This window comes from Jaculus jaculus, chromosome 4 (assembly GCF_020740685.1).
Source record: "Jaculus jaculus isolate mJacJac1 chromosome 4, mJacJac1.mat.Y.cur, whole genome shotgun sequence".
NCBI classification, from domain to species: domain Eukaryota; kingdom Metazoa; phylum Chordata; class Mammalia; order Rodentia; family Dipodidae; genus Jaculus; species Jaculus jaculus.
The window spans coordinates 69,699,641-69,716,964 of NC_059105.1; the positions used below are offsets into that span (position 1 = coordinate 69,699,641).

At 43.7% G+C, this 17,324-nt stretch overlaps 1 protein-coding gene and 1 pseudogene across 6 annotated transcripts in view; one reads left to right on the forward strand and one right to left on the reverse strand.

Annotated features, from left to right (window-relative positions):
- Ppig (peptidylprolyl isomerase G) overlaps window positions 1-12,248 on the reverse strand; it is a 56,297-nt gene extending 44,049 nt beyond the window's left edge. For 2 of the 6 annotated variants that reach the window (XM_045147219.1, XM_045147216.1), the window contains exons 1-2: window positions 11,700-11,850; window positions 7,829-7,890 (exon numbers count right to left, since the gene is read on the reverse strand). The gene's annotated coding sequence lies outside the window, so the exon portion shown is untranslated. Of the gene's footprint in view, window positions 1-7,828; window positions 7,891-11,530; window positions 11,851-12,176 lie in introns of those variants that run through there. The other 4 variants (XM_045147218.1, XM_045147214.1, XM_045147217.1 and 1 more) reach the window with 3 other exon arrangements.
- LOC101595788 lies at window positions 11,809-14,706 on the forward strand (annotated as a pseudogene).
- Window positions 14,707-17,324: the final 2,618 nt, after the last annotated feature.

Sequence of the window (17,324 nt, forward strand, 5' to 3'; positions counted from 1 at the left end):
TGAAATTTCCTCTATATCTATGATTGTTATTTATCATTGTATAATGTTCAAAATCAGACACAGTAAGACAAACATCTGGTCAACTTTTCATTTTTTTTTTCCAGCTGCTATAAAAAATACAACTCAAGATGGGCATGGTGGCACAAACCTTTAATCCCATCACTCAGGAGGCAGAGGTAGGATGATCGTCATGAGTTCAAGGCCACCCTGAGACTACGTAGTGAATTCCACATCAGCCTGAGCCAGAGAATCACAGTGAGACCACACCTCGAAAAACCAAAAAAAACCACTGCCAAGCATGGAGGCACATGCCTTTAATCCCAGCACTTGGGAGGCAAAGGTAAGGAGGATCACTCTGAGTTCAACCAGGTCAACCTGGGCTTGGGTGAAACCCTACTTTGAAAAACAAAAAAAGTGGTGGGGGAAAGAAAACCTAAGCCTATAAAGTTTTCAATAAGCCCATCAGGGTGGCACATGCCTTTAGTCCCAACATTTGTGAGGCTGAGGTAAGAGAACTGCTATTAGTCTGAGGCTAGCCTGGAGCTACAGACTGAGTTCCAGGTCAGCTTGAGTTATAGTGAAACCTTGCCTTGTAAAACAAAACAAAATAGAGCCAGGCATGGTAGAGTATGCCTTTAATCCTAGCACATGGAAGGTTGAGGGAGGAGGATCAGTGAGTTTGAGGACAGCCTGATACTACTTAGTGAATTCCAGGCAGCCTGGGCTACAGTGAGAGCCTATGGGGGAGGGGAGTCTCATGAACCTGGCAAGGTCACTTATACCTTTCTTCCCAGCATTTAAAGTTTGAGGCAGGAGAATCCAGAGTTCAATGTCTGTTTGGACTATAGATCAAAGACCCATCTCAGGAAGAGGGGGAAAAAAAATCACCAGTGTCCAAAGATATTAAAGTATATATAAAAAGAAAATCTTAGCCAGGGGTGGTGGTGTACACCTTTAATCCCAGCACTCAGGATGAAGTGGTAGGAGGATCATCGTGAGTTCAAGGACAGCCTGGGACTACAGAATGAGCTCCAGGTCAGCCTGGGCTAGATAGTGTGACCCTACCTTGAAAAAACCTAAATAAGTAAGTAAATAGTAGCATAGATGATATGTGTCATAAATTTGTTTAACCTGAATGAATTACTGCTTTATCATCATATCCAGATGAATCTCTTAAAAAAGAATTGCCACATGGCACAGTGGCCCATTTCTGTACAGCACAGCATATTTTGTTCTGTTATAGTTTGACCTAGTTCCCACTACTGCCTATGAGTTGTCACCATTTACCATTTACCTAACCTTATAAACTGCCCTCACAAAGCTGACCTCAAAAAATAAGGGATTAAAGGCATGTGCCACTACACCTGGCAGATTTTGCATTTTTGTAAGTTACTCTTTTTTGTGAATTATGTATTTTATAGATTATTAAAGTATTTCTATGCTGGCCATCATGGTGAAGGATGTAATCACAGCACTCAGAAGGTAAAGGCAGGAGGATTGAGAATTGAAAGTTCAGCATGAGCTAATTTGAGTCATGTCTCAAAAAAGACTATTTTCAGGGCTGGAGAGGTGGCTTAACAGTTGAGGTGCTTGCCTATGAAGCTTAAGGACCCAAGTTTGATTCCCCAGCACCCCTGTAATCCAGATGGACAAGGTTGCACATGTGCTTGGCACTCATATGCAGTGGCTAGAGGCCCTGGCACGTCCATTCTTTGTGTCTCTCTGCTTGCAAATAAAAATGGGAGGGAGGGGAAGGAGGGAGGGAGGGAAGAAGGAAGGGAGGAAGGAAGATAGATGAGAGCTCTTCCTCCAGGTGGTGGGATTACAGGTTAGGTGGTCATGACAATACTTGGCTAGAACTTGTGTTTTCTACTGTAATCCAGGGCTGTTCCCCTGTATACTGCTTCTCCCAAGAAGTATTGCTATTACCTATATGTACTGAGGAAATTCTTCCAGAATCTACCAGTGGTCTCCTATCAAGCTACTCCACCACTGAAACTGAGTCCATCTTCCTACTAGAATGCTTTAAAAGAAAGTGCTTTGTTGTTATTTTTTTTCCTATTGCCTCCCTCTCTCTTTACTTCCTCAGTTCAGGACCTAGAAACCAAAAAAGGGTGTTCTCATCTGCTACGTTTACTGAAACAGATGACCATTCTCATGAGATTTCTACCTCTGGCTGGGCATAGTGGTACATGCGTTTAGGTCCAAAACCTGGATGCTGAGGTAGGGGGATCACCAAGTGTTCAAGACCAGATTTGGGCTATAGAATGAGTTCTACATCAGCCTGGGCAAAGCCTACCACCCTGGGATGAATTTCCCAGTATCCAGTAAAGCCAGATGCAAAGTGGCCCTCATACTTACTTTCAAGTAATAAAAAAAAAGATTTCTGGCCTGGAGAGATGGCTTAGCAGTTAAGGCGTTTGCCTGCAAAGCCAAAGGACTCAGATTCAATTCCCCAAGACCCATGTAAGCCAGATGCACAAGGTGGCGCATGGGTCTGAAGTTCTTCCCTCTTTCTCTCTTTCTGCCTGTTTCTCTGTCAAATAAAATTTTAAAACAATTTTCTTTTTTAAGATGAGATTTCTGGGGCTGGAAAGATGGCTTAGCAGTTAAGGTGCTTGCCTGCAAAGCCTAAGTACCCAGGTTCATTCCCCAGAACCCACAGTAAGCCAAATGTATAAGGTGGTGCACACATTTGGAGTTTGTCTGCAGTGGCTGGAGGGCCTAGCACGTGCTCACTCATGCTCGTTCTCTCTCTCTCTCCCTCTCTCTCTCGCTCTCTCTCCCTCCCTCTCTCTCAAATAAATAAATAAATACTTCTGGAGCTGGAGACATGGTTCAGCAGTTAAAGTCACTTGCTTGTAAAGCCTGATGGCCAGGGTTTGATCCCCAGTACCCATGTAAAGACATGCACAAAGTGGCGTATGCATCTGGAGATCATTTACAGTGGTAGGAGGCCCTGGAACATCCATTCTTTGTCTCTCAAATAAATATTAAAAATGTCATGAATAAGACATACGGACATCTGCTTCTTCACTAGCTCAATATATATGTTAAGACGGTTTGGTGGGCTTTAACCCCCCCCCACCTTCTCAGTGGCAGGAATTCTTCATACCCTCTTTCCTTCTCTTAATCTAATAAAATCTCTCTAAACCTTACTTCCTCTGGTCTTTAGATTTCAATTATTTGAATTCATAAGAATCCAGGACATCCCAAAACTCCTTTATCACATTGGTGTGTTAGCATATATTGGCACATTGGTGATAAACCCCCAAATTTGAGTTTCATTTTGGCACATTGTCAGTAAGTGTTCTGCTTCCTTGAGGAGGAGCCACGATCCCTTCTATCTCCTGTCTTCTCTGCAACTTTATTCTGCTTGAGAATTGGGCACATTTAAAACTTGGCAAATGGTAAATGGTAGATTTGGGGAATTTTCTGTGGGAAACATGTATTAAAACTTTCTGTTTTCTCTTTTTACCTGCTTGTAAAGCCAATAACAACATGTAAGTACTGGGTATAGAACAGTGACTGAGTTTGTTAGGATGTATTTTGTATTTGCTCTGTGTAATATTGACTGAATTTTTAAAATGGTTTGTTTATTTGAGAGAAAAAGAGGCAGAAAGAGAGTGAGAGTGTGAGTGGGCACACCAGGACATCCAGCCACTGCAAACAAACTCCAGATGCATGTGCCAGCTTGTGCATCTGGCTTACATGGATTCTGGGGACTCAAACCTGGGTCTTTGGCTTTGCAGGCAAGTGCCTTAACCACTAAGCCATCTCTCCAGCCCTTGACTGAATTTTAAATGCTAATGACTAATGCTAGTCTGAGGGAAACGCAGATTCCACCTGTGATTCCTATGCTAGGTTTATGGCAGGGTAATGCCCTGGGACACAGACTTAACTAGGATAACTGCCCTGGATGGAACCATCCTTAGGGGCTCATCCAGGATTTGCTTTCTGAAGACAACCCACTCAAACTCACCTCATAGTCAGTATAAACCAAGATAAACCAGGAAGGAAATGGGGAGAATGACTGTTGTACTTCCAGCTTCTCCCTTGCTCTCCTGAGCAGGGGAAGCACCCAGCCATGACAAGCATGGCTGAATTCCCAAACTGGTTATATTTTCTCCACTTCGTTAAGGTCCTCTCTTTCCCTGTGTATGAGCAGCAGACCTCACTGACTCTAGCAGAAATGGTAAAAGATCCTGACAGATCTAGATAGAATGTACTAAGCCAGTGGTCTGAGATTCATGTAATATGCACAAACTGGAGCTCACCTGGGTGAAACCCTGGTGGGGAGGAAGGGGACACAGGACAGGAATAGGACTCCCATGAGGTGCCCAGATGCCATAGGGCTGTGACCTGAGCTAGACAGCAAATGAGTGGTAGGTGAAAATAAGAAGCCACAGCCAGATTCCACAGGCAGGGACCATGGGCTGTGACTTGCTCAGCAGATCTTAGCTGAAGCAGGCTAATCTGCTTGGGTTTAAGGCCAATGCCACCTAAGGTCTGAAAGCCAGCACCTAGGGGTAAAACGGATTGCTCAATGGTTAGAAATGCTTGCTAATGATTATAATATGTCTTTCTTAATCTATTCAGCCCGACAGATTTAAATAGGGAATGCTTGCATTCTATCTACTCCGGAGGTTTTTCTTTGTTAGCACTGCTTCAGGATGAAGCATGCTGGGAGCCAAATATGTAAATGGTGGATGAGAAAAGCCATAGCATGGCTCCAAGGTTTAGTCATATATCCTACACAGGCTGGCTAAGATCAACCAGCTGAATACAGAGCACAAGACATTCTGGGTCCTATCAGTAAGGATCTAAATTTGTAGACCCTGGATTTAGGGTCCCATCACTATACTTTTAATAAACTTGTTTAGTTTCTTTACATACTGAAAAAATGACAGGACACTTGACTACAATGAAAATTATGGCAGATCTGAATCATTCATGGAGAAAATATAAGTTGATAATTCTCTTTTTATAAACTACTAGATATCATAAAAATGTAGCAATTTTAATGTTGTTTTCTTTTTAATTTGTTTTCAAGGTGGCATCTTCTTCTAGTCCAGGCTGACCTGGAATTCACTATGTAGTCTCAGGGTGGCCTCTAACTCACTGCGATCCTCCTACCTCAGCCTCCTGAGTGCTAGGATTAAAGGTGTGCATCCCTACACCCAGCTTCAACAGGTTTGTTTGTTTGTTTATAAGATGGAGGGAGAGAAGGAAGGCACACCAGGCCTCCAGCCACCACAAATGAATTCTAGACACATGCTCCACCATGTGCATCTGGCTTACATGGGTGCTGGGGAATCAATCCTGGGTCCTCAGGCTTTGCAAGCAAACACCTTAACCACTAAACCATCTCTCTAATCCCTAAGCAGGTTTTTTTAAACTGTAGCATTTAGACAACAAAAGACTGTATCCAGCCTTTAATCCCTGAGATTACATAGTGAATTCCAGATCAGCCTGGACTAGAGCAAGACCCTACCTGGGGGGGGGGGGGGAGATGAAATCAAACTCAATTACTTCAAAAACATTTGCATACATATATGAATACCACATAGCTGGTGAATTAAGTAAAAGTAAGCCAATATTGTAAGCTGTCAGGAAAGACAACTATGTTCTTCCAAACACTGCCCATGTCTTTAAGTGGTTTTTGATAGCAACACAATTAACAGCCAAACAGACATTTCTGAAATTCCTAATGCCTTTAGAAAACTTGAAGAGGGGCTGCAGAAATGGTTCAGCAGCTACGAGTGCTTGCTTGTAAACCTGATGGTCCTAGTATCTAAGTAAAGCTAGATACACAAAGTGGCACATGCATCTGGAGTTTATCTGCAGTGGCAGGAGGACCTGGACTGCCTATACTCACTGTTTGCCTGTTCTCTGTCTCAAATAAATAAAATATTGGCTAGAGAGACGGTTTTGCAGTTAAGGCACTGGTCTGCAAAGCCTAAGGTCCCAGGTCCAATTTCCCAGAGCCCACATAAGCCAGATACACATGGTGATGCATGCATCTGGTGTTTCCTTGAAGTGGCTAGAGGCCCTGGCGTGCTCATTTGCTCCTTTTCTAATACATAAAATTTTTAGGGCTGGAGAGGTGGCGTAGTGGTTAAGCAATTGCCTGTGAAGCCTAAGGACCCCAGTTCGAGGCTCAATTCTCCAGGACCCACGTAAGCCAGGTGCACAATGGCACATGCATCTGGAGCTCATTTGTAGTGGCTGGAGGCCCTGGTGCACCGACTCTCTCTCTCTCTGTTGCTCTCAAATAAACAAACAAATAACCAAAAAAATAAAAAAAAAAAAAGAGGAAAAAAGAAAAAGCAAGCTTAAAGAGATCAATGTGTTATTCAGTAGTAGAGCCCCTTATCTGGCATCATGAGGCCTTGAATTCAAACTCAAGCACCACATATACACAAAGTTCAGAACAAGAGCTAGGACCATAGCTAAGGGGTGAAGTGTTTCTTGCCTAGCACACATGAAACCCTAGGTTCAACTCCCAGTATTCTAAAAAGAACATCAACAAAAGAACCCACAAATTCTGAGCTGAGGATACAGCCTAGTTGCAGAGTCCTTGCTTGCCTTGCATACAAGTGCCTTGGGTTTAATCCCCAGTATCACATAAACCAGGGATGGTGGTACACACCTGTAATCCCAGCACACAGGAGAATCACAAGTTCATCTTCAGATATACAGTGAATTCAAGACCAGCCTGAACGACTACATAAGACCCAATCTCAAAACCAGGAAAAAACAAAAGGGGGTGGGCAGCAGAAATGGTTTAGTGGTTAAGGCATCTGCCTACAAAACCTGGTTCAATTCCTCAGGACCCACGTAAGCCAGATACACAAGGAGGTGCATGTGTCTGGAATTTGCTAACAGTGGCTACAGGCTGTGACTTGCCCATTCTCTCTCTTATCTGCCTCTTTCTCCCTCTCTCTCTTAAATAAATATATTTAAAAAAAAAAAGATTGCCAGACATGGTGGACCTCCTCACTCTGCAAACCAACTCCAGATGCATCCACCACTTTGTGTAACTGGCTTCACATGGGTATTGGGGGGGGGATCAAAACACAGGCTGTCAGGCTTTCTAAGCAAGTGCCTTTACCTGCTGAGCCATCTCTCCAGCCCCAGATAAGTTTTTTTTTTTTTTTAAGTATATACATGCCAGATGTGGTGGTACATGCCTTTAATCCAGTATTCAGGAGGCAGAGGCAGGTGGATCGCCATGAGTTCAAGGCCACCCTGAGATTACACAGTGAATTTCAGGTCAGCCTGGTCTAGAGAGTGAGCCTACCTCAAAAAACAAACAAAAAAAAGTATATAAACTGGGTGTAGTGGCATATGCCTTTAATCCCAGCACTTAGGAGGCAGAGGTAGGAGGATCACTACGAGTTTGAGGCCATCCTAAGACTACAGCGTAAGATGTGTCAGCCTGGGCTAAAGTGAGACCCTACCTCAAAAAAAAAAAAAAAAAGTGTATACATAATTAACAGTACCGTAATATAGAAACAAATGTTTGATTTCTATCATTCAAAAAAAAATCAATGAATTAAAGACTCTTTCATTTCTAAAATAACCATTTTATTAACAAAGACTGATGATAGGGCTGGGGAGATGGCTCAGCAGCTAAACACTTGCTTATAAAGCATACTGGTCTAGGTTTGATTCCCCAGTACCTATATAATGCCAGATGCAAAGTGGTGCATTATCTGGAGTTCATTTGTGATGGCAAAAGACCTTAGTGTGCTCACATTCTCTCTTTCCTTGCAAACAAATAAAAAATAAATTAGTATTAGTATGTAAAAATATTAATGCTTACATTTATGTGTCATACAGTTAAATTCCAAGGAAGTCTGTTGTCATCCTAATAATGTCACCAGTCTAAAACAAAAAACAGAAATTTCTCTGTCAATAAAAGCACAAAGTTCTAGTTGTAGCAGTTTTTTTCTCGATATTTAAAGTACTGCATACAATAAAACTTCAAAATGCATGTTTGGGCCAAAGAAATAAAAATAGAAGACTTCAGGCAACAATATCTACCTACCTTAAACAAGAGGAAACCCACTAACAGGTATACAAAATAAAGTGTGCTAATACTAAAAATAAAAAAAGCAGCCAGGTGTGGTGGCACATGCCTTTAATCCCAGCACTTGGGAAGCAGTGGTAGGAGGATCACCGTGAATTCAAGGCCGCCCTGAGACTACAAAGTGAATTCCAGGTCAGCCTGGGATAGAGTGAGACCCTACCTCGAAAAACAAACAAAAAATAAATTAATTAATTGAAAAGCACAAATACAACATAACAGAAAGATATTCAACAAACTCTTCAAACCATCTGAATTGATCATAATGAATACCTACTACCAATGATATTTCAGCACATTAGTATGCTGACACATACAATATAATTTTGTTGAAATACTTTATTCATAAATAAGAAAAGCAACATGTATTTCCTAAAAGGGACAAATACTGAAAAAACTGCTGCCAGGCGTGGTGGCGCACGTCTTTAATGCCAGCACTTGGGAGGCAGAGGTGGGAGGATCATCGAGAGTTCGAGGCCACCCTGAGACTACATAGTTAATTCCAGGTCAGCCTGGACCAGAGTGAGACCCTACCTCAGAAAAAAAAAAAAAAAAACCAAAAAGAAAAAAGCTGCTTAACATTAACAGGATTACTTCATTCTATTATGAGTGGTTACCAATTTCCATTCTGCACATATAGATGATGTCTTAAAAAAAAAAAAAAGGAGGGAATTACCATGGGATATATTTTATAATCATGGAAAATGTTAATAAAAATTAAAAAAAAAAACAAAAAAACCCCCACCAAAACACTAATTGCCAGGTGTGGTGGCACTTATCTTTAATCCCAGCACTTAGGAGGCAGAGGTAGAAGGATACTTTTGAGTTCAAGGCAAGCCTGAGATTACATAGTTCTAAGTCAGCCTGGGCTTGAGCAAGACCCTACCTTGAAAAAAAAACACAAAAAAATAAAAAAGTTATTTAAAAAAAATTAGGGCTGGCCAGGAGTGGTGGCACACATCTTTAATCCCTCCCAGCACTTGGGAGGCAGAGATAAGCAGATTGCCATGAGTTCAAGACCACCCTGAGACTACATAGTGAATTCCAGGTCAGCCTGGGCTAGAATGAGACCCTACCTCGGGGGGAGGGGGAATATATGTGTGTGTGTGTGTGTGTGTGTGTGTGTGTGTGTGTGTCAAAATGTGATCTATTTGTATAGATCAGAATACAAGCACCAAGAAGACCTTTAAGTCAAATCAACACTATTCATTAACAGAATACTGAATTGTTACTAAAAGCAGATTTTACACAAAATTTTGAATGGTTTTCAAACTCACAGCTGGGGAAAGATGGAAATCAAAACTGTATTATTTTCTAGACTTAAAAAAAAAAACAAAAAAAAACCCTTGAGCCAGATATGGTGGCACATGTCTTTAATCCTAGGTAGTGGTAGGAGAATAGCCATGAGTTCAAAGCCACCCTGAAACTAAAAAGTGAATTCCAGTTCACCTTGGACTAGAGTGAAACCCTACCTCGAAACTCCCCCCACACCAAAAAAACTTGAAAGACCCAAATTTTCTACCCCAGAAAGTTTGCATACTGAAACACTCTTGTCAACAAGTGGAAGGCAATCCTAGCAATTGTCTGCAAAGATTATAAAATTGGGGGTGTGGCAAAGTGATAGCTTTATCCTGCCTAGGATGTGTGAGGCACTGGGAGGGGGAGAGAGGGAAAAAAGGAAAAGGCCGGGCGTGGTGGCACATGCCTTTAATCCCAGCACTCGGGAAGCAGAGGTAGGAGAATAGTCATGAGTTCGAGACTCCATAGTAAAATCCAGGTCAGCCTGGGCTAGAGTGAGACCCTACCTCAAAAAACCAAAAAAAAAGGAAAAGAGGGAGAATGGACAGATATAAGGTGTACAAGGAAGAGGAGAGCAGTGTTCAAAGAAGCAAAGAAAAAAGTTAAGCAACTGACTTAAGACAGAAAAGTGTGTGTAAAAAATTATGTATAGGGGGGCTGGAGAGATGCCTTACCAGTAAGTCACTTGCAAAGCCAACGGACCCAGGTTCAATTCCCCAACACCCACATACGCCAGATGCACCAGGTGGCATGAGCATCTGGAAGTTAGTTTGCAGTGGCTAGAGGCCCTGGTGTGTCCATTTTCCCTCTACCTGCCTTTCTCTCTCTCTCTCTCTCTCTCTCTCTCTCTCTCTCTCAGCCAGGTGCAGTGGTGCATGCCTTTAATCTCAGCACAGGAACAGATAGGAGGATGGTCATGAGTTCAAGGCCACCCTGAGACTACTGAGTGAATTCCAAGTCAGCCTGGGCTAGAATGAAACCCTACCTTGAAAAACCAGAAAATAAATAAAAATATGGGCTGTAGAGATGGCTTAGCATTAAGACACTTTCCTGAAAAGCTTAACAACCCTGGCTCAATTTCCCAGTGCCCACGTAAAGCTAGATGCAAAGTAGCACATGCATGTGGAGTTCGTTTGAAGTGACTAGAAGGCCTGGCATGCCCATTTTCTCTCTCTCTCTGCATGCAAATAAACAAATAAATATGGGGGTTGGAGAGATGGCTCAGCAGGCAAAGGCACCTGCTCACAAAGCCTGAAAGCTTGACAACTAGATTCCCCAGTACTAACATAAAGCCAAATGCACAAAATGGTGCGTGAAACCCATACACCCACTCTGTAGCTCTGCTTGCAAATAATAATAAATAAAATATTAAAAATTCAGGAGCTGGAGAGATTGCTAAGCGGTTAAAGTCACTTGCTTGCAAAGCCTGATGGCCTGGGCTCAATTTCCCAGTACCCATGTAAAGCCAGATGCACAAAGTGGCTCATGCTGTGGAATTTATTTGCAGTGGCAAGAGGTCCTTGCATGACCCTCCTTGCAAATAAATAATAAACAAATAAAAATAATATGAAGGGACCAGACACTTCAAGTGTCTATAATTTCTGGATTTTGTAATGTGGCTTTATAACTTATAAAATGTTCACTCCCACTTCCCCAGTCACTGTTACAAAGTAGCAATTTCTAGTCGTTGTCCTTAACAAAATGGGAATGACATAGACACAAACATATTTTCGCCCTTTCTAAAGGCTCTAGTTTCTGAAAGTTAACCTCAGACCCTCTCCCCCAAATTTCCAAAACATCTATTTTTGAGGGTGTATTTGTGATTACCACTGAAAAAAAAAGCATGATACTGCACAAAAATGAACTCATGGAAAAAAGTCCAGTGCACAAAATGGTGCTGCTGTAATATTTCCAAATGATTAGACACTGTTGCTGACAAACGTTGGTTATGTCTTAAAAGACTAATCAACACAATTTTTTTTTCCTTTAGGCAAATGGAGCTTCTAAACCATCTTCTTCCCAAAAAGCCCTGCGCCGTGAACAGCTCCTCTGAAACGTGGGAAAACTTCGAAAGCGAAGGTTAAAACCGTGGATTTTAGTTTAAGAAGAGTGCTGCACAAAGCGGCCCGTGTCACTTACACATGCACGACAGCCGCGGTCCTGGATGAGGAAAAAGGTCGGAACGAGGGAAGCTAGTCTTCAATGTTAGAATCGCCGCGATCCTGGCTCTCGGCCAGCCACTCGCTAACGCCGAGCTGACGGGCGATCGGCCCGCGCTTCCCTTCTCCCCATCGGACGTCGCACCTACCGCGCAGCAGCAGCGCTCCGTCTCCCGACGCTGAGGCCTCCGGAAGGAGCCTAGCTTCCTGGAGCTGAGGCCGCGGGCGCTGCCGCCATATTACAGCTTGTGCGGCAAAATGCGTCAGGCGGGCAGGGAGGGAGGGAGGCGTGCGACCCGGTGCGCAGGGCGGGGGCAGCGGAGGAAGAGCCGCTTCCCGGGCGCCGAGGCCGTCCTGCCTGTCTGCGTGCGTGCGTGCGTGTGTGCGTGCCGTCGTACGTGCGTGCGTGCAAGCGTCCTCCAGCGGCTCCGGCTCCACAGGCCGTGCCTCGGCCCTCCGGGATCCCCTCGGAGACCCCCGCAGTCGGACACGTCGGGGGAAGGACGGTTGCCTCGGGCCCGGCCGGGCCCCGCCCCTCTCCCGGGACCCTTCCCGCTCTCGGGCCCGGGGACGGCGGCGGATGACGACACTCCCGACCACACGGACCTGGGCCTCGCGCCCCTTACCTGCACCACGAACCCTCTACGCTGCGGTGCGCCGCCTTTTAAAGCGCTTCAAATCTACCGCCGGCAAAAAAAAAAAAAAAAAAAAAAACGCTCTAAAGCCGCACTAACCGCCTCCCTCCCCCACAGCCCGGCGTGCAGGGGAAACGCGTCGCGCCGGAAGTGCGTCAGGGGCTGGTTGACGGCGTTTCCGGGTGTTCCTTGGCTTACGTCACTTAAAAGTGTAGGGGTTCCTTACGTTTTGAGTCATTGTTGGCAGCGCAGTGCTTTCTGTGAGATGGTTGGGTATGTCGGTATCCCTCCGAATCGTCTACAAAATAGTATTTCATTAAATTATCACTGACGTGCTTGGACAAGGAGTTTTGAAGGACATTTGGTCTTTTTTCTTGCAGCTTCCAATTTCACCTCCTAGTAAAAGGAAAATCAAGAGTAACAAAAACAACAGAAAAATTAACTTCAGGTGTAGTGATTCACGCCTTTATTTCTGCCAGTTCACTCAGGAAGCTGTGGTAGGAGAATCGCCATGACTTCGAGCGCAGCCTGGGCTAGAGTGAAACCCTACGCCTCCCCCCCCCCCAAAAAGGATGGGGGTGGGGGCGTTTGCCTACGAAGCCTAAGGACGCAGGTTCAATTCCCCAGTACCCACGTAAGGCAGAAGCACGAGGTAGCACAAATATCTGGAATTCGTTTGCAGTGACTAAAAGCTCTGGTGCACCCATTCTCGCCCTTTTCCAACTCACCCTCCCCTGCCTCTTTCTCTTAAAAATTAAAGCAAAAAAAATTTTTTTAATTTTTTTGTTTTATTTGACAGCGACAGACAGAGAGAGGAAGAGGCAGAGAGAGAGAATGGGCGCTCCGGGGCATCTAGCCACTGCAAACGAACTCCAGATGCGTGCGCCCCCTTGTGCACCTGGCTAACGTGGGTCCTGGGGAATCAAACCTCGAACCTGGGTCCTTAGTCTTCACAGGCAGGTGCATAACCGCTAAGCCATCTCTCCAGCCCAAAAAGCTTTTTAAAAAGAGGCCGGAGAGATGACTCAGGGACCAAGATGCTTGCCTATAAGCCTTACGACCCTAGTGAGATTCCCCAGTATTCACACACAAAGAGAGGCCCTGCTGCACCCAATCTTGCTCACCCCCAACCACCACCCCCCCACCAAACACACACACACGTGCGGTGGTGGCACAGGCCTTTACTCCCAGAACAGGGGAGATGGAGATAGGAGGATGGCTGTGAGTTCAAGGACAGCCTGGACTAGAGGGAGACCCTACCTCAAAAAAAACAAAACAAAACACAGAGGCAGCCTTCCAGGAACTTTTGACCCCCGGGATCCACACGAGGAGTACAAAATATGGAAAAAGAACATCCCTTTTCTTTATGGCTTGGTGATGACCCATACCTCAGATGTAATCAGACCAAAAGGGAAAGATTTCGGCCATTTATTGATTTGTCCTGAGGACACACATCAGTGATAGCCAGTGTTCAGCTCCCCAGTGAAGATGCTCAGTTTGATATATTCCACTCCCACTAAGACAGTGAGACAGGAGAATTGGGAAGTTTTGACTCTGTCAGTGGGAAAACTGAAACACAAATCAACAATGAAGGGGAAGTGAATAGGACCTGTTACATGCCCCAGAACCCTTGCAGCATTGCAACAAAGAATACATCCAGTGCTGGAGGGATGGCTTAGTAGTTAAGGTACTTGCCTACAAAGCCAAAGGACCCAAGTTTGAATCCCCAGGACCCAGTAAGCCAGATGCACATTCTTCTGGAGTTTGTTTGCAGTGGCTGGAAGCCCTGGTGTACCCATTCTCTTCCCCCCTCCCTCGCTCCCTCCTCTCTCTCTCTCCCTTTCTCTGCCTCTTTTTCTCTCTCAAATAAACAAATAAAAATAATCCATTCAGTGAGGTTCTTGTTTTTGACCATACAAAGCCTCCTAAACCAGAACTTTCTGGAGATTCCAACTCAGACTTGTGTCTCTGTGGACATCAGAAGAAGGCTATGGGCTTTTTTGGAACCCAAACCGCAGTGGGCACTCAATAAGTGCTTTAGATGACTATACCATTTGCCTGTGGGACATCAGGCCATTCCAAAGGAAGGAAGAATTGTGGGTGGGCACACAGCAGTAGTAGGTGTTTCCTGGCATCTGCTCCATGAGTCTGTGCTTGGGTTTGCTGCTGATGATCAGAAACTTGACTTAGATAATAGTTCAAACAATATTTCCAAACCAAGCCACTCAGTTGATGCTTACATTGCTGAAGTGAACTGCCTGTCTTTCAATCCATACAATGAGTTCATTCTTGCCATAAGATCAGCTGACAAGACTGTTTCATTGTCCCATCTGAGAAATCTGTAACTTAAGTTGCATTCCTTTGAATCACATAGGGATAAAATGTTCCAGATTCAGGGATCACCTCACAATGAAACTATTTTGGCTTCCAGTGGTACGGATCATAGATTGAATGAGATTTAAATAAAATTGGAGAAGAACAATTCTCAGAAGATTGGAAGATCCCAAGGGGGCATCTGTAGTTCATTTGCAGTGGCTGGAAGCCCTGACAGGCCCATTCTCTCTCTCTCTATCTGCCAAGCTCAAATAAATAAATGAAAATGAACAAAAAAATAAAAAAACAAAGAAAAGCATATGCCACCATACCCATCTCAGAAAACACTTAAAATGATGCCACGTTGACACTACATAGAGAATTCCAAGTCAGCCTGGACTAGAGTGGACCTACTTCAAAAATAAATAAATAAATAAATAAATAAATAAATAAATAAGAGAAGGAGGAGGAGGAGAAGGAAAGAGAAAGAGAAGGAGAAGAAAAGAAGACAACGATGACCTGAAGGAAGAAGCATGGATGCAGAAGGAGTAGGATCTTGGATGTGTCTGCGTCTGCATTTGTGAGTTTAGACTCCCCTTTTTACCTCTCAACCCTGAGATTGATTTACCACTGGTTATCAGACATAGACTTTGTTCAGCTATCCCTCTTGAATAGGTACCACTAACAAAGCTATTAGCCCAAACAGTGAGTGTTTTCTTAACTGGCAGACTTAATTTAACAAAGCCACAGACTTATATTTAAATTTTCTATTAAAAACAAACAAACTGGGCTAGGGAAATAGCTTATCGATTAAGGCGTTTGCCTGCAGAAGCCTAGGGACCCTGGTTTGATTCCCCAGGACTCACATAAGCCACATGCACAAGGGGGCACATGCACTGTTTGCAGCGGTTAGAGGCCCTGGCATGTCCATTCTCTTTCTTTTTATCTGCCTCTTTCTCTCTCTCTCTCTCTCTCTCTCTCTCTCTCTCTCAATTAAATAAATAAAATATTTTTTTAAAAAAACAGGTCTAAAGTAGCTACAAGCAGGCATGGCGGCACACACCTTGAATCCCAGCACTCAGGAGGCAGACATAGGAGGATCACCGTGAGTTTGAGGCCACCCTCAGACTCCATAGTGAATTCCAGGTCAACCTGGGCTAGAATGAAACCCTACCTCGAAAAACAAGCAATCAAACAACAACAACAAAAGTAGCAGCAGAAACTCCTATATTATGTGAATATTTTCTTCTTAAACTATGTACACAAGCTTTTCAGACTCATAAGTAAAGGCTAGAGTGAGTTAAGAAATAGAGCCAAGTGAGGTAGGTATATGAGCATGAAGTATAAATATTGCAAGATGTCCTTTTTATTCAGGAGTTAGTGGAGACTCAAGTCATAGATTTGTTACCCTAAAGTCTTCACACCTGCCTGTCCAGGATGCACATTTTTCTATATAGACAAGTGTCCTCTATTTTTTTTTTTTTTTGGTAGGGTCTCACTCTATGTAGTCTCAGGGTGGTCTTGAACTCATAGTGATCCTCCTACCTCTGCCTCCCAAGTGTTGGGATTAAAGGCGTGCACCACCATGCCCGGCGGGACATGTTCTTATTATTTTTAATATTCATTTTTATTTATTTGTTTATTAGAGAGAGGGAGAGAGAGATTGAGAGTGAGTGAGAATTGGCATACCAGGGCCTCTAGCCACTGCCACCATGTGCATCTGGCTTACGTGGGACCTGGAGAATTGAACCTGGGCCCTTTGGCTTTGCAGGCACGTGCCCTAACCACTGAGAAATCTCTCTAGCCCACAACATGTATTCTTAACAGAAAAATGAACAAACGAGAGTCGGGTGAGAGTGAAACCTTACCTCAAAAAAAAAAAAAAAAAAGAATATATGTTCCTCTTTCATGATGTAATTTTGCTCATTAGTGTATTTCTTGAGCTTTTTAAAAATGTTTTAATTTTTCCCAAATGTGGATCCTAGCTACAGATGACTGGACTTCTGTGTAAGTAGGAAGAAAACTCAGTAGCAAAGGCCAGTAAGCTAGAAAAGAGATATAAAGGGAAGAGAAATGGAGGCGTTACTTAATAGGCTGGTATTGTATATATGTAAGTAGAAGAATAGATTAATGGGGGGTGAAAAAACCTAAATGAGGTCAGGGGAAGAGATTGAGTAAAGGAAAGGTGGAGGGAGGGCTAATCAAAATCTAAGAGGATATAAAAGAAAATCATATGGAAACCTACTATTTTGGACAATGGAACACTCAGGAGCCGCAGATCGTTACTAGAAAATTTTCAGTGCCAGAGATGGGATAACTTCCAGTGAGCTGTTGGCCAAGGAGGTCCCTGATGCCTCCAAAACATTATAGGCCATTGCTGAGGCCCTTAGTTTCCCACCAGGAATAGATGGTAAGATCCTATTGCTGAAGACTCCACATACTTGGGTTGCAAGGCCACTGAAAAATCCTGCTGGAACTGAGCTAATAACCTCCTCCATGCAGACCAGCTGACAGAAAGCTGAAAAAAGCCATTCTGCCTGCAGTTCAATGGGAGAGAGAGAAATCATCACTGAAGATACTCAACAGTGGACACTGCAACTCTTGAGTTTTTCCAGTCAGGCCAAATGAGCCAACGGGTGCAATAGTGGCATATCTGTCATGGTGGAAACCAACTGCCCTCTAATTGGACTGGAGTCCCACTCCATGGGAGGGAATACATCCCTGATACTGAAAACATAAAACAGGGTAGTCATGAGTCCTAGAGGTGTAACATCTGCTGCTGTCTGGCTAAATATATATACTATGCTCATCACACTGCCCAGTAAG